General features: G+C 45.0%; 1 long non-coding RNA gene across 1 annotated transcript in view; it reads right to left on the bottom strand.

Moving 5' to 3' along the window:
* Positions 1-1,125: 1,125 nt before the first annotated feature.
* Positions 1,126-27,514, bottom strand: part of LOC138283480 (uncharacterized) — a 111,079-nt gene continuing 84,690 nt past the window's right edge. Inside the window, exon 3 of the long non-coding RNA XR_011201264.1 lies at positions 1,126-1,665. This is a non-coding gene — a long non-coding RNA (uncharacterized lncRNA). The remainder of the gene's footprint in view (positions 1,666-27,514) is intronic.

The raw sequence follows: 27,514 nt of genomic DNA, 5'->3' as shown, positions 1-27,514 counted from the left end.
TGGATCAGAAGAAGAATTCAATCACTGCTTTGCAGTTCCCAGCAACAATGCTATTTGTCTAAAGTTCACTTGTATGAGGAGAAAACAAACGCTCCACTTTTTAGGCATTACAATTTATATCGGTGGGGATAAGCTGGAGACTACTTTATGAGGGAAGAAAACATCTACTAACAGTATGCCACATGGCCCCAGCTTTCATCCCAAATCTTTGTTGTGAAATATCCCATATGGGGAATTCTTGAGGATGAACAGGACTTGTTCAAGTGAACTAGATCTAAAAGTACAAAGTAAAGATGTGAAAAAACGCTTTTTGCGAAGAGGTTACCGCAATCATGATTTTAAGAGGACTTACTTGATCCAAAGAGAAAACGAGAATGGAAACTTTGATTACTATCAAAGATACAATTATTGATACTGAGAAAGATCAGATGAGATCGTTTTTGACCAACAGCGGGGAAGTCAACACAATTAGATGTACCTAGAAGAAATATTGGCATTTGATACAGAAGGGTACTGATATTGTGCCAAGGGAAGGAAAACCACCAAGTGAGCTCCATCACTAAAGGGTAAACTAGTGAAGAGCCAATTCAGTGTGGGAAAAGATTTTAACTTGGCTAGTGTGGGCGTGACCAGCCTTATATTATTTTATTATTATTTATAAGGTGTCACGTATAGGGTAAATCATCTATTACCCTTAAAGGTCGACTCGGACCTTTGGACCCAGACAGGAGTAAGAGAACGTCCTAATAGTCAACATTAACAATTTTAAATCAATAAAGGCAACAGTTATTTTGGAATCAGTAATTTTTACACACTATGACCAATGTGGCCATGAATCACCACACCACTTTAGTAAGGTTCAAACATTTATTGCCCTTTAGATTAACAATGCTAAGATCACATATATCATGCGCAAGACCAAGTGATAAGTGTATAGAAGCAACACAGGCTGACAAAAACATATGAAAAATCTCAAGCTAGCTATAGCATTTATCATCAAACACTCAAGAACCACAATGCAAAATAACAACAACAGATGAAAAATAGAAACTGAATACATTTAGTTAGCACAGAGTATTTATTCACAATCAAATCTATTTAACAGTCGAAATTAGATTTTGGCATCATTAACTATCACTCTAATTTGATATACATGTTTGGACTTCATGCAAAAAGAAAAAGAAGACAAAAATTAATTTGGAAAACATCTGACTATGGCGCTATCCAAAAAAGCTGTTGGATTTTCTAAAGAGGGAAAACAGAAAAACCTGCAAGAAAGACAAATGTACTTTGACTATACCTCTCCTAAATGGATCAGCAGGAAGTGACATCTTCATCAGTGGAGCATCTAGTGTTCATCATTGGGCAATAGCGTGAATGGGAAACAGTTCAGTAATCTTTGGCCTTGTATCTGAACTGACAGAATCATAGGCAAAGACAGAAACACATCTAAACAGAACTGAAGCTAAATGGAATCGAACTTACAGCACCAAAAACTTTGCTATATTAAAATCCTAGAAAGTAACTAGCTAAACTTCTATTGGACAAGACTATGGAGTGGTTTAGTACGCAGCCAATAAACTTTCATTTGTGCTCCAGAAGTATCTCTTTTTGTTCTTTGCACCCAGGATTGGTTCATCTTCTCTAGTCTCTGGTCACCAGTTTCTGCAGTTGAATACAATTGTTACAGGTTACAAGACATCGACATTGAGCACTGAAGTCCATTGTTTAGCTAGTACATATTATCTCATCTCAGGAAGAACAAATGCAACAAGCAAGGAACATAACTTTTCCACAGTGTGCAAGTCACACAGGATGTTGAGTAACTAACATTTAAACATCTCAGAACGTTTTTTAAGGTCAGCAAACAAGTGAACAATGAACATTGATTTTCTAAAAATGCTTAGACACAGGCCTTTAGAAAATACTAAATGTAGGCCTTTCACTAAGGCTAACACACAAATAAAATAAAACATTTAATAATCATTTCAAACTTAATCATTTTTCAATAATTCATCTTCTGTAGTACATATAATTATTAATAGCAAACTATTTCTACATTAGACATTATTGTTTCTTAATACCGTGCATTGTTTATGGTGTCCACCATGTCCACCAGATACTGACACTTGTTTATTTTTTAATACATGTTTTTCAGTTAGACTTTTAAAAACATTACATTTCATTCATTTACGATTAAGTACTTCAATTTTATTAATAAAATCATCAAAGGGGTTCACAAAATGCAAATCATTTAAAGCTTCTAAAATTGGTAACAACGTAACAGGATTCCATGAAAAGATGCTAAATTTGTCACAATTAACAAAAGACTGATTGTGAATCATAAAATATGGTGTATGTCTTATAATGTAAATGTGGGTTCAAATATATGAGAAATACCATAAGTACCATATGTCAGGTAGGAAATAAGCTCTTGGAACATATCTGAGCAGTGCACAATAAGAATCCCTCAAATGCAAAAGCAAAACACTACCTGAGTGAACATCAGGAGAACTAGGAGAGAATGAGGCATTACGGTACGCAATAAATATGGTAATGAAGACTGAAAGAGGAGGAAATCGAGTGATGAAGTTTAAAGAACTTAAGTCCAACTACATCATCCATTTGCAACAAGACAGCCTTATGGACTAAAGATGAATGAGGAGCTTTATCTACACTCATAAGATCGGAATCAGCTGATGTTCTTGAAACCTCAGTGAGTTACCAGCAGGCCTCTATGGCAACATCAAAGCAATTATAATTATAATGCTGACAGATCTGAATACTGGTTTTTACATAAGTTGATGGTTCCTGATTTGTGAACTGTAAATGAAGCGTAAATATGATATGGGCAGTTGGTGGAAATGTACTATACTTCATAATATTGGCAATTACAAAGAGTATGTTTTCTTTCTTTTAACCTTTGGTTGATGATGGTACACTATAGTGCCCAAAATGCACAAGGAGCAAATGGTTATAATGTCTAGCAGCCGATGAATGGCCACTGAGGCAATAATAATTGTGTGCTAAATGATCATAAATCTGACCTCAGACAGCAAAAGGTTATTAATGTTTGGCAGGTGATAGAATACCACTGTGGCAATATGTGAATTTTGTTTTGTTGTATTTTTAAACTCAGTGCATTACATCTCCCAGAATGCATCATTGAGTGGAGTATTTAAATGGACATTGAAAAGGGACTATTTTAGCCGTGATCAAGACCTTGTTCATTGAAACACGTTAGCGTTTTTCTTTGCCCATGAGTTTTGAAGTAATACATTTTGATAAAATTGGTCTTTCCAAGTGTAGTGTGGCTTTGTTCTATATATATCTATTATATACATAAACAAAAGTTAAAGTGATTTTATAATTCGTTATGGAACTACAGTCTTAATATTGTAACCGTAATAAATAGGAGGAAATTTATCGATCCTAGAGTACAATCTCCCTAATCTATAATCCAATACCACAAAATACACTGTTCCCAGGCATGAAGCCCTACTCTGGCCCAACTAGGGTGGAACTTCCAGGTTAAACTGGGCACTAAGGGCCAGATGTAGCAAAACTCCAAATTGCGAGTTGCAATTTGCGAGTCCCAGCGACTCGCAAATTGCAACTCGCAATTTGGAATGCAGAAAGGTGTCCCAGACACCTTCTGCGAGTCGCTATGGGGTCGCAAAGACCCACCTCATTAATATTAATGAGGTGGGTCACAATTTGCGACCCCATAGCGAGTCAGGGCACTCACGGGGATGGTGGCCTGCTGGAGACAGCAGACCACCATGTCCGTGACTGCTTTTAAATAAAGCAGTCTTTTTTTTTCAAAGTGTAGCCCGTTTTCCTTAAAGGAAAACGAGCTGCACTTTGAAAAAAAAACGAAACCTTTAGTTTCGGTATTTTTCAGGGCAGGTAGTGGTCCCTTGGACCACTGCCTGCTCTGAATTTTTTTTTTTTTTTCCAGGCACAAAGGGGAAGGGGTCCCATCGGGACCCCTTCCCGTTTGCGCCTGGGTTACCATCCACTTCAAGTGGATGGTAAATGCGCTTTCATTTGCGACCGCAATCGCGGTCGCAAATGAAAATGAATAGCATTGCGAGTCGCAAATAGGAAGGGGACACCCCTTCCTATTTGCGAGTCGGAAATGCATTTTGCGAGTCGGATCCGACTCGCAAAATGCATTTCTACATAGCAAAGAGGCTTTTGCGATCGCCATTTGCGACTCGCAAAACCCTTGCTACATCTGGCCCTAAGTTGTCAGAACCAAGAGTCCTCACCCACCAATAGGTGGCATGCTTCATCATCGGACTAGCTTCTCTTCGGGCCGACACCGCAATGCCAGATGGGCCCCACAAAGGGGTTCTTTGCCGGAGATCTTTTGGTTGAGAAGTGCTGATGTACCCTAGAGGAGTATACTAAAATCTATGGTTGTATAAGGTGAAGGACTGGAATGTGTGTGATTAAAATTGATTATAGACCCTATTAAAAATTTTTTTATAACATGCTCAGGGGGCCTATGTCAGTGTTAAAAACAAGGGGAGAGAATCTAGGAGAATAATGTTCCTGTCTTTTGTACGTGGGACTGTGTTAAATGATTTTTACTCCAGTGTACCTGTCGACATGATTCACACCATTTTTGTCCTAAAGGATCAATAGGCGTTTTATCAGGACCAAAAAAAAAAACTTCTGAGTCCTTGCAAATAGGCTAAAGTGTGTGCTGTCAGTGTGTATATCTATTGGTGTGACTTAGAATCATATCTGCAATCCCTATTTGGGATGACCTGGAGGAAACAAAGAAGCAAACAAAAATATTAAAACAAGTCATCATTGTGATTATACATATTTTGCTAAGAGAAGTCAGTGTCCACATGCACACACTCTGTGAGTGAACCCTACTAGTGTTGAGGCCATCAGAGAACTCCTGCTGTAGTTGTCCTACAATCTGTGATGAAGCACACATGAACAAACTCTTACACTCCGAAGGCCAGGAAAGCCCCCCTTGGGTATTTGCATGCCATCGGACTGTTGCAAACTTTAATGGCTATTAAAAAGTTAAAACTCACCAAAAAGCACTAGCAACCATAAATAATTTGAAATGCAATAGAAACTTAGTTAATGTCGGCAACGTCTAAGGTCTGTCAATAATTAGCATCTACATCAGGAGGTTTAGTAAACTGTGCTTCTCTACTAACCAGTGGTGCTAGACCCCACTGACAAGGTGATAAATGAAGAAAAGGATGTGAAATCCTATAGCATTAGTGGGTCCTCAGTTGTGCTACCAATTTTTCATCGACTTCTGTATAAAGTGTGCTGGACCAGACCTGGGCTATTCTAGATAATCTGGGAGTTCATCTTTAAGGTAAATTAGTAGCACTGGTTAGGACGCTGTCCTCTATTGTCTCACACGTGAATAATCACAATCATCACATACAAGTCTTGTGTAGTGTGAATGCTAGAAGGGTGATACTGGCAAAAGGTATTGTAACATCAGTAAATATGATGTATATGACTATGGTGTGATCAGTGATGTCATCATTGAAATAATTTGGGATGTCATCAGTGATACTTTCAATGATGTAATTTACCATGTCATGAGTGATTTAATATGTGAGGTCGTAAGCAGTGCATGGCGGGGCAACAAGTCATAGTTAGCTCAGCAAACTAGCTTGTGAATTTGATTTGATTTATAAACATCAGTTTTATATCACCTAACTAAAACATTGTTTTAACCTTTGGCTACTTTAGTGAAGTTCTGTGGTTTTTTTTTAACAAAAGCTTTGGGAGCCCAGCCCACATTTTCCTTCCATTTTAAAGAAAGAAGCTTTTTTTGAGCACTGTGATACCCGCCACATAAGCTTTACTACCATGATCCACTGGTGCTGTGAAAGCTTTTTCAATGTTTTTTGACCCTTTGTGGGACCCTGTAAGTCCCCTATCAAGTGGATTAGGCTATCCCTACCCTGCCTTTTTATACTATGGTCCTAAAACTTTTTCAGGACACAAGACCAAATCCCTGAGTACTGTAATGTCAGCCGCAACATTTCTCAGTTGTGACCAGCCAAACAGATTGCTCAGTATAGCAGAACTGGGACCCATCCCACTGTACTGAAATGGGCAGCAAGAGAAAAATCTCCCTCATCCGATCAGTGGGCCCTTTTATTAATTTTAGTAGCACAGGTATCCGCGGAACCAACCGTCCAAATATACCTAGCTTTTTAAATCTTTCAATCCCAACCTCAGCACCTTTTTTGATGCCAGTTTCTCAAAACCGGCTAGCACATTTTCTGAGTAAAGTTCTAACTTTCTGCTAAATTTGATGTAAATTAATTGAGCTGTTTTTACTGTAACGTAGAATGAAGTCTCTTATGGAAATTAACCTGGGAAATCAACATTTAGGGATCCCAACTTTTTCTTGGCCCCCGCTTAATGGATCAGCGCGTAACTGTCCATGTCTGAGCGGAGGTGGATAAGCTTTGTAAAGTTTTCTGCTGATTTGACAAACTGTGCCAAAGTTGTTAGCCAAAGAAAAGATGGCCTTCGCATGGAAACTGTGACCAACTGTGACCAAATACACAGTTGCAACTGTCCCTGTGAAACCCATGTTTGCAAGGATAATAATGCTAGGAATTCAATGAGGGCTTTTTGTTAGCAAAGGACTGCTGATTAGTTTTTCCTGAGCACTGCCATTTAGTAGATGGCAGGGATGAACAATGGAACTGCAGTTTCTCTTATTCAAGGTGAGGATGTTTTCTTGGCAGGTCCTGCTCTTTAGTCTGTCTCTGAATAATGCTACAAGAAGGCTGATGACAACTAGATGCAGAGATCTTAGGCTTCAGTGTGCCCATGTTTTGGATGCTGCAGCTTGGGGGCAGCCCCGTTGGTACCTGCTATTCACTTTGCACAGATGCTGTTTTCGAGAACAGCTTGAAAATGGCAATGTAGATTTTCCTAGTTTATGACGGAAAGTCTTAATTTTATTAAAGACACGGAGGCGAGTATTATGCGTTTCTCTTCTTGCTTTTAACCCCTTCTGTGCCACGGACGTAGTGGTTACGTCCCGCGGCACAGTGCTGCTGTGCCGAGGACGTAACCACTACGTCCTCGGCACACAGCCCAGAGGGAGCGCTCTCGCTCCCTCTGTGTGCTTCCCTCCCACCCCCCAAAGTCGGGGATGGAAGGGGAAGCCCTTCCCCTTCCACCCCCGACCCCTCCACCCCCCCATAATGACGTCAGCGCGCGATCGCGCGCTGACTTCATTATGGGGATATCGACGCACAGGAAGCCATTTGCTTCCAGTGCGGCGACGAGAGAAGAGGTGAGTTCCTCTTCCCGGTGGGTGGGGGGTTGGGGCTAAAGAGGCACCGGGGAAAAGGAAAGGCTTTTCCTTTTCCCCGGTGTCTCTTTGAGCATTCCTGCTGCCCGATCGCATTGCGATCGGGCAGCAGGAATGCCCACTAGACACCAGGGATTTGTTTTTTTTGTTTTACTTCTGTGTTTCTGGCATGCGGGGAGCGTCCCCTTGGGCAAGGGTCGCTCCCCTTTTGGGGGCAATTACTTACGGCCATTTCTGCCCCCCTCGGGGGCAGATTGGCCTACTTTTTAGGCAGATCTGCCCCCAAGGGGGGCAGAAAACACTAGATCACCAGGGTTTTATATTTGTATGTGCATTTATGTGGAGGGGGGTGCCCCCTTGGGCAAGGGGCGCCCCCCCAAGGGGGCAGAGAACTGTTGGCCTTTTCTGCCCCCCTTGGGGGCAGATCGGCCTATTTTTTTTAGGTCCATCTGCCCCCAAGGGGGGCAGAAGCCACTTAGGCACCAGGGATTGTGTGTGTAGTGGATGGGGGGGCGCCCCCTTGGGCAAGGGTCGCTCCCCTTTGGGGGGCATGTCTTTTCGTGCCATTTCTGCCCCCCTTGAGGGCAGATTGGCTACTTTTTAGCCAGATCTGCCCCCAAGGGGGGCAGAAAACACTAGATCACCAGGGTTTTTTTATTTTTATGTGTATTTATGTGGGGGGGGGATGCCCCCTTGGGCAAGGGGCACCCCCCCCAAGGGGGCAGAGAACTGTTGGCCTTTTCTGCCCCCCTTGGGGGCAGATCGGCCTATTTTTTTTAGGTCCATCTGCCCCCAAGGGGGGCAGAAGCCACTTAGGCACCAGGGATTGTGTGTGTAGTGGATGGGGGGGCGCCCCCTTGGGCAAGGGTCGCTCCCCTTTGGGGGGCATGTCTTTTCGGGCCATTTCTGCCCCCCTTGAGGGCAGATTGGCTACTTTTTAGCCAGATCTGCCCCCAAGGGGGGCAGAAAACACTAGATCACCAGGGTTTTTTATTTTTATGTGTATTTATGTGGGGGGGTGCCCCCTTGGGCAAGGGGCGCCCCCCCCAAGGGGGCAGAGAACTGTTGGCCTTTCCTGCCCCCCTTGGGGGCAAATCGGTCTATTTTTTTTAGGTCCATCTGCCCCCAAGGGGGGCAGAAGCCACTTAGGCACCAGGGATTGTGTGTGTAGTGGATGGGGGGGGCGCCCCCTTGGGCAAGGGTCGCTCCCCTTTGGGGGGCATGTCTTTTAGGGCCATTTCTGCCCCCCTTGAGGGCAGATCAGCCTATTATTTTTAGGCTGATCTGCCCCAAGGGGGGCAGAAACCACTAGAACGCCAGGGATTATTTTTTATGTGTTTATTTTTGTGGGGGGGCGTCCCCTTGGGCACGGGGCGCCCCCCCAAGGGAAGCATTGACCTGTTGGCCATTTCTGCCCCCCCTGGGGGCAGATGGGCCTATTTTTGTAGGCCCACCTGCCCCCAAGGGGGGCAGAAGCCACTTAGACACCAGGGATAGTGTGTGTGTGTGTGTGTGTGTTAGTGGATGGGGGGGGGCCTTGGGCAAGGGTCGCCCCCCACTTTGGGGCACATGTACCCAGGCCATTTCTGCACCCCTTGGAGACAGATCAGCCTATTATTTTTAGGCTGGTCTGCCCCCAAGGGGGGCAGAAACTACTAGAACGCCAGGGATTTTTTTAAATTTGTTTATTTTTGTGGGGGGGCGTCCCCTTGGTCACGGGGCGCCCCCCCAAGGGGGGCATTGACCTGTTGCCCATTTCTACACCCCCTGGGGGCAGATGGGCCTATTTTCTTAGGCCCACCTGCCCCCAAGGGGGGCAGAAGCCACTTAGACACCAGGGATAGTGTGTGTGTGTGTGTGTGTGTGTGTTAGTGGATGGGTGGGGCCTTGGGCAAGGGTCGCCCCCCACTTTGGGGGCACATGTATCCAGGCCATTTCTGCACCCCTTGGAGACAGATCAGCCTATTATTTTTAGGCTGGTCTGCCCCCAAGGGGGGCAGAAACTACTAGAACGCCATGGATTTTTTTTTATTTGTTTATTTTTGTGGGGGGGCGTCCCCTTGGTCACGGGGCGCCCCCCCAAGGGGGGCATTGACCTGTTGCCCATTTCTACACCCGCTGGGGGCAGATGGGCCTATTTTCGTAGGCCCACCTGCCCCCAAGGGGGGCAGAAGCCACTTAGGCACCAGGGATAGTGTTGTGTGTGTTTTTTTTTTTTTTTTTTGAGGGCTGTCCCCTTTGGCAAGGGTCGCTCTCCATGGGGACACACTACTAAAGGTATTTTCTGGCTTCCTTGGGGTAGACAGGTCTATTTTATTAGTAGGCCCATCTGCCCCTATGACAGAATCCACTTAGGCACCAATTTCTAAATGTTTGATGGCGGGGTGTTTGTCAACTGAAGAAGTCTTTGCATTTGTGATAAAAAATGTTTTCCTCCTTTTTGTTCTAGTGCAAAGCTTTTGCTTTATTTGCTGTGGCTCCTTGCGGTTTTGGCGGTGGTTGACCTGCAGTTTGCACAGTTGCATGTTTTAGGTAAGTAAAAACAATTTACTCCAAAGGAGTATGGTTGCCATGCATGAATGACATGTTTGTAGGGGGTGTACTAAATGCAGGATTGTGTGTGAAATTGTCCTTAGGTTTGTGCACAATGATATTTGTTTTGTCTTATTTCTAATTTGCCTTTCTTTCTTTATTTTTAGTGGGATATCATTGGTGATTGCTGTGTAGTTGCTGGTGAATCAAGCTTTTTCAGGCAAGTGAGCGGTATAGTTTTTGAGTTTATAACTCTTACTAACAAAGCTACACTTTGTCACTTGTCTTACACAGTGCTGGTTGTTGGTGGTGAATTTGTCCAGTTAATTTTAGCAGGAGAGATCATGGCTAGCCGCAGGATGACCGCTCAGCAGGTGGTTGGTATGCTTTTTGAGTCACAGTCTGATCATGACTATGAGACAGACTCTGCATCTGAGGCAGAGGAGGAAGTCAGAGATTCTGGCAGTGATGTTTCTCTTGGAGGGGAATCTTCTGATGATGAAGCCACACTCAGTGCAGATGAAGGGCCTGTTTTAGAGGAGGACATTGATGTGCCAATAGTGCAGCAACCTGGGGCTGAAAGGTTTCCCGTTATAAGACCTGATGTCTGGGTTGCCCCAAACATGGAGCAGCCAGAGTTGCCTGCCTTTACTGGTCTCCCGGGGTGTAACGCCAATACAGAGAACTTTATGCCTATCAATTTCTTTGAGTTATTCATGGATGATGTGTTTTTGGAAGAGATTGTTGAGCAGACTAATTTGTATGCGGAGCAGCATTTGAGGGACAACGCTGCTAGACTTAGGCCACACTCTAGAGCTGCCCAGTGGATTCCCACAAATTTGGAGGAGTTAAAAAAGCTTTTGGGTTTGACTTTTTTGATGGGGTTGCTAAGGAAGCCGTCACTGGCTTCTTATTGGTCTACTAGTCCCTTGATGGCAACAGCTATATTTCCAGCGACCATGAGTCGTAATCGGTATTTGCTTCTTCTTAGGATGCTGCATTTTGTTGACAATGCATTAGCCTTGCCACGAGATCACCCAGATTCTGACCGTCTTTTTAAGATTAGGCCTGTCCTTGATCATTTTGTAGATCGGTTTTCGGAGGTCTATGTTCCAGGCAAAGAGTTAAGTGTGGACGAGTCTTTGGTCCTCTTCAAGGGTCGTTTGGTTTTTAGGCAGTACATTCCTAGCAAAAGGGCACGATATGGAATTAAATTGTATATGCTGTCTGAAAGTAGGACAGGATATGTGTATAGTTTCCGTGTGTACACTGGTAGGGATTCCAATATTGACCCCCCTGGTTGTCCTCCCACTTTTGGAGTTACTGAGAAAATTGTGTGGGATCTTGGTAGACGACTGTTCAACAAAGGTCACCATTTGTATGTAGATAACTTCTACACTGGTGTGCAATTGTTCAAGGAATTGTTTAGAGTGGACACAGTTGCTTGTGGCACAATCCGTTCTAACCGGAACGGCTATCCAAGGGAGCTTGTCTGTAAAAAACTTGAGAGAGGACAGTGCTGTGCCTTGCGGAACGAGGAGCTGCTAGCTTTGAAATTTTCAGATAAGAGGGATGTCTACATGCTAAGTACCATCCATGATGAGAGTACTTCCCCTGTGACTGTTTGGGGCCAGGTTGCTGAAGTGCGCAAACCTGTGTGCATTTTAGATTATAATAAGCACATGGGAGGTGTAGATAGAGTTGACCAGAGGTTGGAACCTTATACTGCTATTCGTAAGTCTTACGTTTGGTATAAGAAGTTAGCACTTCACCTCTTCCACTTAGCAACCTTCAATGCTTTTATTGTGTTTAGGGATAGGTCTCCAGAGTCAAAGATGACATTTGTGAAATTTCAGGAGTCAGTGATAGAGAGCCTTATTGTGGTGGAACAGGCCAGAGTTCCTAGAGAAGCAGTGGTGGAGGATGTGGCTAGATTGAAAGATCGCCACTTTGCTGAGCACATTCCTCCCACACCCAAAAAAGACTTTCCAGCTAAGAAATGTAGAGTGTGTTTTCGAAGAGGTATCCGGAGGGAGTCTCGAATGTACTGCCCAGATTGTCCTTCAAAGCCTGGGCTGTGTGTTGGTGCTTGTTTTAAGAAATACCACACCCAGAAGAATTTCTGGGAACAACCATGAGTGTAAACTCATGTCTGTTTTGTATTTTCATGTGTTTAGTTTCATGGTTAGCATTTCTGTCATGTTCTTAGTTAGAGCTTTTGTGTTTGTAGTTTTGTAATTCTTTCTACTTAGTTAGGGGTTCCTCTGTTAAAAAAAAAAAAATGATGCCATTGTGGGTGGAGTGTACATATTGACTTGCTGTTGGCTACTGCAACACACTGCCAGCCAAACACCAGTCCACACACTCCCATCAGCTGGTGTGATTGTTGTATCAGGCATGTGGGCATATGTAAGTGATGGGCCCTTGAGTGGCGCTGTCTGTCGATGTGAGTGTTGTAATGTGCTGGGTCCGTGGCTGGCGGTGTGAATGGCCTTGTGTGTGTCATGTATGAAAGTTGTGTGAATGGACTGTAAAGCGGTTGGTGCCTTGTCGCGGCTTTACAGCTCACGAGCTGTGAGTCATTGGTTCAGTTTTTTGCCTTTCAGTTACTAACAGTGCATTTCATTTTTGTGAAAGCTCTTGTTAGTAAAATTTGATCCACTGAACTATCACTCACCCTCGTGCCAAATCCAACCAGTATGTGTGGTAAAAATGACAAAACCTGCTCCGCTGTAATCAGGCGTCGCAGCACACCTGTGACACGCTAGGTGCCTCAGGTGGGACCCCGATGATGAAGCATGCCACCAAATCGGTTGGTGGGTGAGGGGTCTTTTTCACATAACCTAACTGTGTTTCTTTTCAAAATTTTAGTGTTTGGCACATCACGGACGTATGTGGGCACATCAAAACGATATATTACAAAACTACCTGTGTTTGGGGGGAGAGGGCACCTATGTTTTTGGTCCTGTGTGCGGCCTTCATCTAGGGAAACCTACCAAACCCAGGGTAAAACTAGACACCCCAAGGAGTCCAGGGAGGTGTGGCTTGCGTGGATCCCCCAACATTTTCTTACCCAGACTCCTCTGTAAACCTCAATGTGCTTAAAAAAAGCATATTTTCCTGACTTTTCTTCGTAGGATCACCACTCCAGCACAAAATTCCTACTCCCCAGTGTTCCCCTCAGCCTCCCAAGTAAAATGACACCTCACTTATGTGGGTCCCCAAAGCAGAGTCAGTCTAAAGATGTATAAAAGAATATGTCCTTATAAACTTGCTGTGCTATCCCCTCTATCTCTACAAGTTTTGGACCTTATTCTGTTGCAGGCACCTGGCCCACCCACACAAGTGAGCTATCATTTTTATCAGGAGACTTGGGGGAACGCTGGGTGGAAGGAAATTTGTGGCTCCACTCAGATTCCAGAACTTTCTGTCACCGAAATGTGTGGAGAATGTTTTTTTAGACAGAATTTGAGGTTTGCAAAGGATTCTGGGTAACAGAACCTGGTCCGAGCCACACAAGTCACCCCATCTTGGATTCCCCTAGGTCTCTAGTTTTCAGAAATGCACAGGTTTGGTAGGTTTCCCTAGATGCCGGCTGAGCTAGAGGCCAAAATCTACAGGTAGGCACTGTTTTCAATGAAAAAATGTGATGTGTCCACGTTGCGCTTTGGGGCGTTTCCTGTCGCGGGCGCTAGGCCTACCCACACAAGTGAGGTATCATTTTTATCGGGAGACGTGGGGGAACGCTGGGTGGAAGGAAATTCGTGGCTCCTCTCAGATTCCAGAACTTTCTGCCACAGAAATGTGAGGAACATGTGTTTTTTTAGCCAAATTTTGAGGTTTGCAAAGGATTCTGGGTAACAGAACCTGGTCCGAGCCACACAAGTCACCCCATCTTGGATTCCCCTAGGTCTCTAGTTTTCAGAAATGTACAGGTTTGGTAGGTTTCCCTAGGTGGCGGCTGAGCTACAGGCCAAAATCTACAGGTAGGCACTTTGCAAAAAACACCTCTGTTTTCCTTCACCAATTTGGCTGTGTCCACTTTGCGCTTTGGGGCCTTTCCTGTCGCGGGCGCTAGGCCTACCCACACAAGTGAGGTATCATTTTTATCGGGAGACGTGGGGGAACGCTGGGTGGAAGGAAATTTGTGGCTCCTCTCAGATTCCAGAACTTTCTGCCACAGAAATGTGAGGAACATGTGTTTTTTTAGCCAAAGTTTGAGGTTTGCAAAGGATTCTGGGTAACAGAACCTGGTCCGAGCCACACAAGTCACCCCATCTTGGATTCCCCTAGGTCTCTAGTTTTCAGAAATGCACAGGTTTGGTAGGTTTCCCTAGGTGGCGGCTGAGCTACAGGCCAAAATCTACAGGTAGGCACTTTGCAAAAAATACCTCTGTTTTCCTTCACCAATTTGGCTGTGTCCACGTTGCGCTTTGGGGCCTTTCCTGTCGCGGGCGCTAGGCCTACCCACACAAGTGAGGTATCATTTTTATCGGGAGACGTGGGGGAACGCTGGGTGGAAGGAAATTTGTGGCTCCTCTCAGATTCCAGAACTTTCTGCCACAGAAATGTGAGGAACATGTGTTTTTTTAGCCAAATTTTGAGGTTTGCAAAGGATTCTGGGTAACAGAACCTGGTCCGAGCCACACAAGTCACCCCTTCTTGGATTCCCCTAGGTCTCTAGTTTTCAGAAATGCACAGGTTTGGTAGGTTTCCCTAGGTGGCGGCTGAGCTACAGGCCAAAATCTACAGGTAGGCACTTTGCAAAAAACACCTCTGTTTTCCTTCACCAATTTGGCTGTGTCCACGTTGCGCTTTGGGGCCTTTCCTGTCGCGGGCGCTAGGCCTACCCACACAAGTGAGGTATCATTTTTATCGGGAGACGTGGGGGAACGCTGGGTGGAAGGAAATTTGTGGCTCCTCTCAGATTCCAGAACTTTCTGCCACAGAAATGTGAGGAACATGTGTTTTTTTAGCCAAAGTTTGAGGTTTGCAAAGGATTCTGGGTAACAGAACCTGGTCCGGGCCACACAAGTCACCCCATCTTGGATTCCCCTAGGTCTCTAGTTTTCAGAAATGCACAGGTTTGGTAGGTTTCCCTAGGTGGCGGCTGAGCTACAGGCCAAAATCTACAGGTAGGTACTTTGCAAAAAAACACCTCTTTCCTTCACCAATTTGGCTGTGTCCACGTTGCGCTTTGGGGCCTTTCCTGTCGCGGGCGCTAGGCCTACCCACACAAGTGAGGTATAATTTTTATCGGGAGACGTGGGGGAACGCTGGGTGGAAGGAAATTTGTGGCTCCTCTCAGATTCCAGAACTTTCTGCCACAGAAATGTGAGGAACATGTGTTTTTTTAGCCAAAGTTTGAGGTTTGCAAAGGATTCTGGGTAACAGAACCTGGTCCGAGCCACACAAGTCACCCCATCTTGGATTCCCCTAGGTCTCTAGTTTTCAGAAATGCACAGGTTTGGTAGGTTTCCCTAGGTGGCGGCTGAGCTACAGGCCAAAATCTACAGGTAGGCACTTTGCAAAAAACACCTCTGTTTTCCTTCACCAATTTGGCTGTGTCCACGTTGCGCTTTTGGGCCTTTCCTGTCGCGGGCGCTAGGCCTACCCACACAAGTGAGGTATCATTTTTATCGGGAGACGTGGGGGAACGCTGGGTGGAAGGAAATTCGTGGCTCCTCTCAGATTCCAGAACTTTCTGCCACAGAAATGTGAGGAACATGTGTTTTTTTAGCCAAATTTTGAGGTTTGCAAAGGATTCTGGGTAACAGACCCTGGTCCGAGCCACACAAGTCACCCCATCTTGGATTCCCCTAGGTCTCTAGTTTTCAGAAATGCACAGGTTTGGTAGGTTTCCCTAGGTGGCGGCTGAGCGACAGGCCAAAATCTACAGGTAGGCACTTTGCAAAAAACACCTCTGTTTTCCTTCACCAATTTGGCTGTGTCCACGTTGCGCTTTGGGGCGTTTCCTGTCGCGGGCGCTAGGCCTACCCACACAAGTGAGGTATCATTTTTATCGGGAGACGTGGGGGAACGCTGGGTGGAAGGAAATTCGTGGCTCCTCTCAGATTCCAGAACTTTCTGCCACAGAAATGTGAGGAACATGTGTTTTTTTAGCCAAATTTGGAGGTTTGCAAAGGATTCTGGGTAACAGAACCTGGTCCGAGCCACACAAGTCACCCCATCTTGGATTCCCCTAGGTCTCTAGTTTTCAGAAATGCACAGGTTTGGTAGGTTTCCCTAGGTGGCGGCTGAGCTACAGGCCAAAATCTACAGGTAGGCACTTTGCAAAAAACACCTCTGTTTTCCTTCACCAATTTGGCTGTGTCCACGTTGCGCTTTGGGGCATTTCCTGTCGCGGGCGCTAGGCCTACCCACACAAGTGAGGTATCATTTTTATCGGGAGACGTGGGGGAACGCTGGGTGGAAGGAAATTCGTGGCTCCTCTCAGATTCCAGAACTTTCTGCCACAGAAATGTGAGGAACATGTGTTTTTTTAGCCAAATTTTGAGGTTTGCAAAAGATTCTGGGTAACAGAACCTGGTCCGAGCCACACAAGTCACCCCTTCTTGGATTCCCCTAGGTCTCTAGTTTTCAGAAATGCACAGGTTTGGTAGGTTTCCCTAGGTGGCGGCTGAGCTACAGGCCAAAATCTACAGGTAGGCACTTTGCAAAAAACACCTCTGTTTTCCTTCACCAATTTGGCTGTGTCCACGTTGCGCTTTGGGGCCTTTCCTGTCGCGGGCGCTAGGCCTACCCACACAAGTGAGGTATCATTTTTATCGGGAGACGTGGGGGAACGCTGGGTGGAAGGAAATTTGTGGCTCCTCTCAGATTCCAGAACTTTCTGCCACAGAAATGTGAGGAACGTGTTTTTTTAGCCAAATTTTGAGGTTTGCAAAGGATTCTGGGTAACAGAACCTGGTCCGAGCCACACAAGTCACCCCTTCTTGGATTCCCCTAGGTCTCTAGTTTTCAGAAATGCACAGGTTTGGTAGGTTTCCCTAGGTGGCGGCTGAGCTACAGGCCAAAATCTACAGGTAGGCACTTTGCAAAAAACACCTCTGTTTTCCTTCACCAATTTGGCTGTGTCCACGTTGCGCTTTGGGGCCTTTCCTGTCGCGGGCGCTAGGCCTACCCACACAAGTGAGGTATCATTTTTATCGGGAGACGTGGGGGAACGCTGGGTGGAAGGAAATTTGTGGCTCCTCTCAGATTCCAGAACTTTCTGCCACAGAAATGTGAGGAACATGTGTTTTTTTAGCCTAAGTTTGAGGTTTGCAAAGGATTCTGGGTAACAGAACCTGGTCCGGTCCACACAAGTCACCCCATCTTGGATTCCCCTAGGTCTTTAGTTTTCAGAAATGCACAGGTTTGGTAGGTTTCCCTAGGTGGCAGCTGAGCTACAGGCCAAAATCTACAGGTAGGCACTTTGCAAAAAACACCTCTTTTTTCCTTCACCAATTTGGCTGTGTCCACGTTGCGCTTTGGGGCATTTCCTGTCGCGGGCACTAGGCCTACCCACACAAGTGAGGTATCATTTTTATCGGGAGACGTGGGGGAACGCTGGGTGGAAGGAAATTCGTGGCTCCTCTCAGATTCCAGAACTTTCTGCCACAGAAATGTGAGGAACATGTGTATTTTTAGCCAAATTTTGAGGTTTGCAAAGGATTCTGGGTAACAGAACCTGGTCCGAGCCACACAAGTCACCCCATCTTGGATTCCCCTAGGTCTCTAGTTTTCAGAAATGCACAGGTTTGGTAGGTTTCCCTAGGTGGCGGCTGAGCTACAGGCCAAAATCTACAGGTAGGCACTTTGCAAAAAACACCTCTGTTTTCCTTCACCAATTTGGCTGTGTCCACGTTGCGCTTTGGGGCATTTCCTGTCGCGGGCGCTAGGCCTACCCACACAAGTGAGGTATCATTTTTATCGGGAGACGTGGGGGAATGCTGGGTGGAAGGAAATTCGTGGCTCCTCTCAGATTCCAGAACTTTCTGCCACAGAAATGTGAGGAACATGTGTTTTTTTAGCCAAATTTTGAGGTTTGCAAAGGATTCTGGGTAACAGAACCTGGTCCGGGCCACACAAGTCACCCCATCTTGGATTCCCCTAGGTCTCTAGTTTTCAGAAATGCACAGGTTTGGTAGGTTTCCCTAGGTGGCAGCTGAGCTACAGGCCAAAATCTACAGGTAGGCACTTTGCAAAAAACACCTCTTTTTTCCTTCACCAATTTGGCTGTGTCCACGTTGCGCTTTGGGGCATTTCCTGTCGCGGGCGCTAGGCCTACCCACACAAGTGAGGTATCATTTTTATCGGGAGACGTGGGGGAACGCTGGGTGGAAGGAAATTCGTGGCTCCTCTCAGATTCCAGAACTTTCTGCCACAGAAATGTGAGGAACATGTGTATTTTTAGCCAAATTTTGAGGTTTGCAAAGGATTCTGGGTAACAGAACCTGGTCCGAGCCACACAAGTCACCCCATCTTGGATTCCCCTAGGTCTCTAGTTTTCAGAAATGCACAGGTTTGGTAGGTTTCCCTAGGTGGCGGCTGAGCTACAGGCCAAAATCTACAGGTAGGCACTTTGCAAAAAACACCTCTGTTTTCCTTCACCAATTTGGCTGTGTCCACGTTGCGCTTTGGGGCATTTCCTGTCGCGGGCGCTAGGCCTACCCACACAAGTGAGGTATCATTTTTATCGGGAGACGGGGGGGAACGCTGGGTGGAAGGAAATTCGTGGCTCCTCTCAGATTCCAGAACTTTCTGCCACAGAAATGTGAGGAACATGTGTTTTTTTAGCCAAATTTTGAGGTTTGCAAAGGATTCTGGGTAACAGAACCTGGTCCGGGCCACACAAGTCACCCCATCTTGGATTCCCCTAGGTCTCTAGTTTTCAGAAATGCACAGGTTTGGTAGGTTTCCCTAGGTGGCGGCTGAGCTACAGGCCAAAATCTACAGGTAGGCACTTTGCAAAAAACACCTCTGTTTTCCTTCACCAATTTGGCTGTGTCCACGTTGCGCTTTGGGGCATTTCCTGTCGCGGGCGCTAGGCCTACCCACACAAGTGAGGTATCATTTTTATCGGGAGACGTGGGGGAACGCTGGGTGGAAGGAAATTCGTGGCTCCTCTCAGATTCCAGAACTTTCTGCCACAGAAATGTGAGGAACATGTGTTTTTTTAGCCAAATTTTGAGGTTTGCAAAGGATTCTGGGTAACAGAACCTGGTCCGGGCCACACAAGTCACCCCATCTTGGATTCCCCTAGGTCTCTAGTTTTCAGAAATGCACAGGTTTGGTAGGTTTCCCTATGTGGCGGCTGAGCTACAGGCCAAAATCTACAGGTAGGCACTTTGCAAAAAACACCTCTGTTTTCCTTCACCAATTTGGCTGTGTCCACGTTGCGCTTTGGGGCCTTTCCTGTCGCGGGCGCTAGGCCTACCCACACAAGTGAGGTATCATTTTTATCGGGAGACGTGGGGGAACGCTGGGTGGAAGGAAATTCGTGGCTCCTCTCAGATTCCAGAACTTTCTGCCACAGAAATGTGAGGAACATGTGTTTTTTTAGCCACATTTTGAGGTTTGTAAAGGATTCTGGGTAACAGAACCTGGTCCGAGCCACACAAGTCACCCCATCTTGGATTCCCCTAGGTCTCTAGTTTTCAGAAATGCACAGGTTTGGTAGGTTTCCCTAGGTGGCGGCTGAGCTACAGGCCAAAATCTACAGGTAGGCACTTTGCAAAAAACACCTCTGTTTTCTGTGATGTGTCCACGTTGTGTTTTGGGGCATATCCTGTCGCGGGCGCTAGGCCTACCCACACAAGTGAGGTATCATTTTTATCGGGAGACTTGGGGGAACATAGAATAGCAAAACAAGTGTTATTGCCCCTTGTCTTTCTCTACATTTTTTCCTTCCAAATGTAAGACAGTGTGTAAAAAAGACGTCTATTTGAGAAATGCCCTGTAATTCACATGCTAGTATGGGCACCCCGGAATTCAGAGATGTGCAAATAACCACTGCTTCTCAACACCTTATCTTGTGCCCATTTTGGAAATACAAAGGTTTTCTTGATAGCTATTTCTTACTCTTTATATTTCAGCAAATGAATTGCTGTATACCCGGCATAGATTGAAAACCCACTGCAGGGTGCAGGTCATTTATTGGCTCTGGGTACCTAGAGTTCTTGATGAACCTATAAGCCCTATATATCCCCGCAACCAGAAGAGTCCAGCAGACGTAACGGTATATTGCTTTCGAAAATCTGACATTGCTGGAAAAAGTTACAGAGTAAAACGTAGAGAAAAATTGATGTTTTTTTCACCTCAATTTCAATATTTTTCTTTTTCAGTTGTTATTTTCTGTAGGAAACCCTTGTAGGATCTACACAAATGACCCCTTGCTGAATTCAGATTTCTGTCTACTTTTCAAAAATGTTGCGGTTTCTGGGATCCAGCGTTGGTTTCATGCCCATTTCTGTCACTGACTGGAAGGAGGCTGAAAGCACAAAAAATCGTAAAAATGGGGTATGTCCCCGTAAAATGCCAAAATTGTGTTGAAAAATTGGGTTTTCTGATTCAAGTCTTCCTGTTCCTGAAAGCTGGGAAGCTGGTGATTTTATCACCGCAAACCCTTTGTTGATGCCGTTTTCAGGGAGAAAACCACAAGCCTTCTTCTGCAGCCCATTTTTCCAATTTTTTTGAAAACAACGAAATTTTCACTGTTTTTTGGCTAATTTCTTGGCCTCCTTCTGGGGAACCCACAAAGTCTGGGTACCTCTAGAATCCCTAGGATGTTGGAAAAAAAGGACGCAAATTTGGCGTGGGTAGCTTATGTGAACAAAAAGTTATGAGGGCCTAAGCGCGAACTGCTCCAAATAGCCAAAAAAAGGCTCGGCACAGGAGGGGGAAAAGGCCTGGCAGCGAAGGGGTTAATAATACAGCAGTCAAGAAAAAACTACAAATCCCATGTGGCTAACACAGACAGCCAATGGGATTAAAAACGTAGTACCGAACATGTTAACCAATAGCAGTTCCCCCCATGCTACTGTGACGTCACTTGACTGCAAGCAGCCCTCTTTTCTTGCAAATAAAGTCAATTGCTGAATAAAAGTGGGAACTGAGAACAAAGAATAAACAACGCCATTAGGAAAGCAAACATATCAGAAGAAAAGTCCCAAATTCTACAAATGAAGGAGTATTCCATCAAATCAGGAGGAAACGATCCTGAACTTGCAATGAGCAAAGGGTTCCCATGATGTGAGGAAATCCTACTAGGACGCTGATTGATTGGCTGAAACTGGCGCTGGAAGAAAGGGAGGGAGAAAAAAACAGCGTTTATACCAGTGGTGGGATAATACTCGCCTCCGTGTCTTTAATAAAATTAAGACTTTCCGTCATAAACTAGGAATATCTACATTTTATGACAAGACCGGAGGCTCCTATTATGCGAGTTTAAAGCATATTAATTATATTCAGTGAAATATTATCAACAGGTTTGCAATAAAAGACTCTAAAGGTATGGTCATTAGACCAGTCTGCAGATTTTAGAATATCCTCTAAACGGGAGCCCGCCCAGAAAGCTTTGGAGGCCTTTGCCCCTCTGGCAGAATGAGCTCCAAATCTGGAAATATCAATACCAGCTAAGGACATAATCCATTTCACCCAACGAGCTAAGGTGGCAGACGAAACCGGGTGGTAAGGTTTCCTAAATGAAATAAGAAGTTGGGAGGAGGATGTTCTCAAATCTGCAGTCTTTTGTTCATAAACTTTAAGACATTGGCCCACACATAATTTTGGTTGTTGCGGGAAATAAGGATAAAAAACTAAGGATAAAAAACTGACGATAAATTGGTTTTGGTACGTCGAACAACCGAAAATAGTACCCCCGAAGGGGTAAACTGACGGTTGGAGACGTCCAGTGCCTTTACATCTGATAAACGTTTGATAGAAACTAGACATAATAACATTGTTAACTTAGCAGATAACATTTTTAGTGATAACAACGGATTGTCCGGCAATGAAATCAAAAACTTTAAGACAACGTTAACATCCCATAATTGATTATATTTTGGTAGAGGTGGTTTAGAAAATTTTACTCCCTTTAATAATCTGCATACCAGCGGATGTTCGCCTATGGGTTTCCCATTGACCTGGATATGATTAGAAGAAATAGCCGACCTATAAAGGTTGATAGTACGGAAAGCCTTACCTTTACTGGCTTCTGCGGCTAAAAAATTAACTACAAAAATTACATCTGCTGAAAAGGGATCAACCTGCCTTCCCAAACACCAGCCGTCCCATAAAGACCATGCTGCTTTGTAGGCTTTCTTGGTACAAGGGGCCCAGGAATTTGAGATGTATTGGGAAGCTTCTGACGAAATGACAGGGCAAGATTGGGGATTCCTGAGATCTTCCAGGCGGACAGAGTGAGGATATTGTCTACAATGAGGGGATGGGGTTGCTGAAAAGGGTCCAACAGTAAGTCTGGGAAGGGCGGAATAAACAAGGGAAAGTCCACTGAGAGTTCTACAGGGAGTGCAGAATTATTAGGCAAATGAGTATTTTGACCACATCATCCTCTTTATGCATGTTGTCTTACTCCAAGCTGTATAGGCTCGAAAGCCTACTACCAATTAAGCATATTAGGTGAAGTGCATCTCTGTAATGAGAAGGGGTGTGGTCTAATGACATCAACACCCTATATCAGGTGTGCATAATTATTAGGCAACTTCCTTTCCTTTGGCAAAATGGGTCAAAAGAAGGACTTGACAGGCTCAGAAAAGTCAAAAATAGTGAGATATCTTGCAGAGGGATGCAGCACTCTTAAAATTGCAAAGCTTCTGAAGCGTGATCATCGAACAATCAAGCGTTTCATTCAAAATAGTCAACAGGGTCTCAAGAAGCGTGTGGAAAAACCAAGGCGCAAAATAACTGCCCATGAACTGAGAAAAGTCAAGCGTGCAGCTGCCACAATGCCACTTGCCACCAGTTTGGCCATATTTCAGAGCTGCAACATCACTGGAGTGCCCAAAAGCACAAGGTGTGCAATACTCAGAGACATGGCCAAGGTAAGAAAGGCTGAAAGACGACCACCACTGAACAAGACACACAAGCTGAAACGTCAAGACTGGGCCAAGAAATATCTCAAGACTGATTTTTATAAGGTTTTATGGACTGATGAAATGAGAGTGAGTCTTGATGGGCCAGATGGATGGGCCCGTGGCTGGATTGGTAAAGGGCAGAGAGCTCCAGTCCGACTCAGACGCCAGCAAGGTGGAGGTGGAGTACTGGTTTGGGCTGGTATCATCAAAGATGAGCTTGTGGGGCCTTTTCGGGTTGAGGATGGAGTCAAGCTCAACTCCCAGTCCTACTGCCAGTTCCTGGAAGACACCTTCTTCAAGCAGTGGTACAGGAAGAAGTCTGTATCCTTCAAGAAAAACATGATTTTCATGCAGGACAATGCTCCATCACACGCGTCCAAGTACTCCACAGCGTGGCTGGCAAGAAAGGGTATAAAAGAAGGAAATCTAATGACATGGCCTCCTTGTTCACCTGATCTGAACCCCATTGAGAACCTGTGGTCCATCATCAAATGTGAGATTTACAAGGAGGGAAAACAGTACACCTCTCTGAACAGTGTCTGGGAGGCTGTGGTTGCTGCTGCACGCAATGTTGATGGTGAACAGATCAAAACACTGACAGAATCCATGGATGGCAGGCTTTTGAGTGTCCTTGCAAAGAAAGGTGGCTATATTGGTCACTGATTTGTTTTTGTTTTGTTTTTGAATGTCAGAAATGTATATTTGTGAATGTTGAGATGTTATATTGGTTTCACTGGTAATGATAAATAATTGAAATGGGTATATATATTTTTTTGTTAAGTTGCCTAATAATTATGCACAGTGATAGTCACCTGCACACACAGATATCCCCCTAACATAGCTAAAACTAAAAACAAACTAAAAACTACTTCCAAAAATATTCAGTTTTGATATTAATGAGTTTTTTGGGTTCATTGAGAACATGGTTGTTGTTCAATAATAAAATTAATCCTCAAAAATACAACTTGCCTAATAATTCTGCACTCCCTGTAATAGGGTAGGGAACCATACTTGGGATTGCCAAAACGGGACAATGAGAATAAGGGAGGCATTCTGTCGTCTGCCGTGTGCTAAGACCCTGTTGATCATGATAAAGGGGGGAAAGGCGTAATTGAGGGAGAGAGACCAATTTTGTAAGAAAGCATCTGATGCCAAGGCTAAGGGATCTGGACGCCAACTGTAAAATTGGGGAAGTTGTGTGTTCAGTCGAGAGGCGAACAGGTCTATGGAAAACGGAACCCATAAGGAATTAATCTTGTGGAAAACTGAAGGATGAATTCTCCAATCGCTGGAGTCTCGGAGATGACGAGAATGCCAATCTGCGACTGAATTGAGAGCTCCTGGAAGATACTCTGCATGAACCGAAAGATGGTTTGAAAGGCAAAATTCCCAAAAACCCTTGGCCAAATCTGCCAGAGGTATGGATTTTGTGCCTCCAAGATGATTTATGTACCTGACTGCAGAGATGTTGTCCATCCTGAGAAGTATTGCGCAATGAACTTTGTGCTTTGCTAGGCTTCTGATTGCAAAGGAGCCGGCAAGCATCTCTAAACAATTGATATGCAATTTGGACTCCTCGGAAGACCATGTACCTCCAGTCGATATGGGACCACATCGGGCCCCCCAGCCCAGATGTCTTGCATCGGATTCTAAGACAAGATCTGGGGCTGATGGAAATATACTTTTCCCGTTCCAAGCGTCCAAATGGTCTATCCACCATTGAAGCTCTGTGCGGGACTCTACGTCTAAGGGAATGAGGTCGGAATATGATAGTCCTTTCCTCAAGTGTTGAATCTTCAGTCTTTGAAGGGAGCAGTAATGAAGGGGACCTGGAAAAATTGCCTGGATAGAAGAGGCCAGCAGGCCTACTATTCGAGCTAATGTCCTGAGAGAGATGAGAGAGCTGCGAAGGATTTGCAGGATTTCTGACTTTATGGATCTTATTTTTGTCGTAGGTAGAAGTAGGGTAGCTGAGATGGAATTGATTTGAAATCCTAAGAATTCTATGGTCTGGGATGGCTTTAGGAAAGATTTTTCTCTGTTTATTATGAAGCCTAGATTCTCTAGAAGAGAAGAGGCTGTTTGTAAGTGGAGTAGAAGAATTTGAGGAGATTGACTTAAAATTAGGATATTGTCTAAATAAATTAAGAGCCTTACGCCCTGGGACCTTAGGAAAGCCACCACGGGCTTCAGTAGCTTGGTGAAGCACCAAGGGGCAGATGATAGACCGAAGGGCAGAGAGGTACAGTGATAAGTTTGGTCGAACCATTGGAACTGAAGGAATTTCCTGGAGTCTGGATGTATCGGAACCACTAAATAGGCGTCCTGCAGATCCAGTCTGACCATCCAGAAGTATATCCCTGAGGTGAAGAATTGTTTCCATTTTGAAATGTCTGTATACCACAAATCGATTGAAGTGTTTTAAATTGATGACTGGACGCATCTTTTTGTTCTTCTTCTGAACTAGAAAGATTGGGCTGGTAAAACCTAAAGGGTGGGAGTGAGTGACTGAAATTGCTTGCTTTTGTAAGAGGGAATCTACCTCTAGAGATATTAACTGGGTCATTTCTGTGGAGAATTGGGGAGGAGGAGTGTAAAATGTTTGTACTGGGGTGGAATAAAGGTCTATTATGTAACCTTGCACAGTATTTAGAACCCATACATCCGCGGTAATTGTTAACCAATTTGAAAGAAAATGGAAGATGCGACCCCCAGTTGGAAAAGAACCAAGCTGAGGGCTTACCTGTAGGGTTGGAGGCCTTAGTGTGTCTGAAGGATCTGGAACGATAGCCTCTGCCGCGCTGGGGATAGAACTGCGGTCTAAATTCACGCTGATAGGAACTGTAGTATCCTCTGGAGCCTTGATTGACGGAACCTCGGCCGGTAAAGCGGCCCCTGCCTCTACCGGCCCTGGCAAAAACCCGATGATTTAACATTTTCCGCATGGACTGTTGTGCTTTGTCCAATGAGGTGAATGTGGCAACGTACTTGCTGAGGTTTTTAATGAACGAATCCCCGAAAAGCTGTCCTTCTGTTTGAATTTTGGGTTGGACCGTTGCCAGATTAATCAGTTTAGGGTCCAGTTTGATCAGGAGGCCTTTTCGTCTCTCTTGTATGAGAGAGGAGTTGGCATTCCCCAGAAGACAGAAAAACTGTTGAACCCATAAAGATAGTTCTTCTGGATCTAGAAAGCTGCCATCCAGCCTGGCCGATTCAATCATGTCAAAAATTCTTGTAAGTGGACCTATGACGTCCAACAGCTTGTCCTGACAGGATGACCATGCCTTATCTACTCCTTTACGAGCGTCGTTGCCCTGTTTAGTGAAAAAGGTTAGCATCTGTTCATCAATGGTGGGAGTGGAAGTAGCCTTGTGTGGGAGCACAGAGCGTGGACATTCGGACTTGAGCTTGGCTCTGGTCTGCTTATCTAGGGGTGAAAATAATTTCTGAGCCACGTAACGACCCACATGGTCAGCTGGGAGCCATTCAGTGGAATTGGGGCGAAGTATGTTGGAGGGGTCAAACATGGGAAAACCTTCTGCATCAAAAAGAGGGGGGGAAACAGAAGGACTCTTGGGTTTCTTAGGAGGAGGAGGTGAAAAGGAATCAGTGTCGTCCTTGTCAGAGACATAGATATCCGAATCCGCATCCGGGATATCATCAACCGAATCTGGGGTAGAGGTATAGGGAGTGGGAAGAGGAATGTTATGTTGTTTGGCTTTACGTTTCAAAGAGGGTTTAGAAACCATATTGTTATTCTCCTTGGCAGGAGCCTTATGAGGAACCGCGTCCTCTGCCATATGTGAGGTAAACTCACTCTCAGTTTGTGCCAGAACCATAGGGTTGGCAGGCAGGCGCTGACTGCATTCCCCCGCAGACTGGGCCGAAGATTTGGATAAAAGATTAGAAAAATTTGACTCCAAATTCTTTGATAATTTCTGCATTGATCCATGTTAATTTTAAAAATTAATAAAGAAGAGGGAAAAATTTGCTTAGAAACGACTCAGAATTAAAAAGGAATTAATCCTAACAGAATTTCTATTTCTGCTGGGCAACCGGGGGTTAACTGGAGAAACACACAGTGAAAGGAAGAACCCTCCTACCCGAGGGCAGAGTCAAGGGAAAGTGGTGCCGTCAAAGCAGGAGGAACGCCCGTGGAAGAACAAGTGTTTTGAGGTGAGGGAGCGCGTCTGCAGGGTTTCCTCTCCTCGCGCCAGGAAACCGAGTGGCGGTTATTCCTGAACGCGAGGGAAACCCCTGCTGGAACGTCGCACGCGCAGCGCGCAGTTAGTTTATTTATAATTCCTGCCTCGGGAGCACCCGGGTTGCTACCGAGGACACGAAAAAACGAACGCGAGCGCGTGTAAGCGCTTAAGGAATGGAATGCGGCAACATGCCGACTACATAATATGAAATAACATACGAATATATATAATAACAAAACTGTCATTAATAAACGACATGAGGAAAGAAAAAGGTGACTTATCTTAACTGCAGCAGCAAGAAAAGAGGGCTGCTTGCAGTCAAGTGACGTCACAATAGCATGGGGGGA

This window comes from Pleurodeles waltl, chromosome 3_1 (assembly GCF_031143425.1).
Source record: "Pleurodeles waltl isolate 20211129_DDA chromosome 3_1, aPleWal1.hap1.20221129, whole genome shotgun sequence".
In the NCBI taxonomy this organism is placed as follows: domain Eukaryota; kingdom Metazoa; phylum Chordata; class Amphibia; order Caudata; family Salamandridae; genus Pleurodeles; species Pleurodeles waltl.
This window is presented reverse-complemented; position numbering and strand designations above follow the sequence as displayed.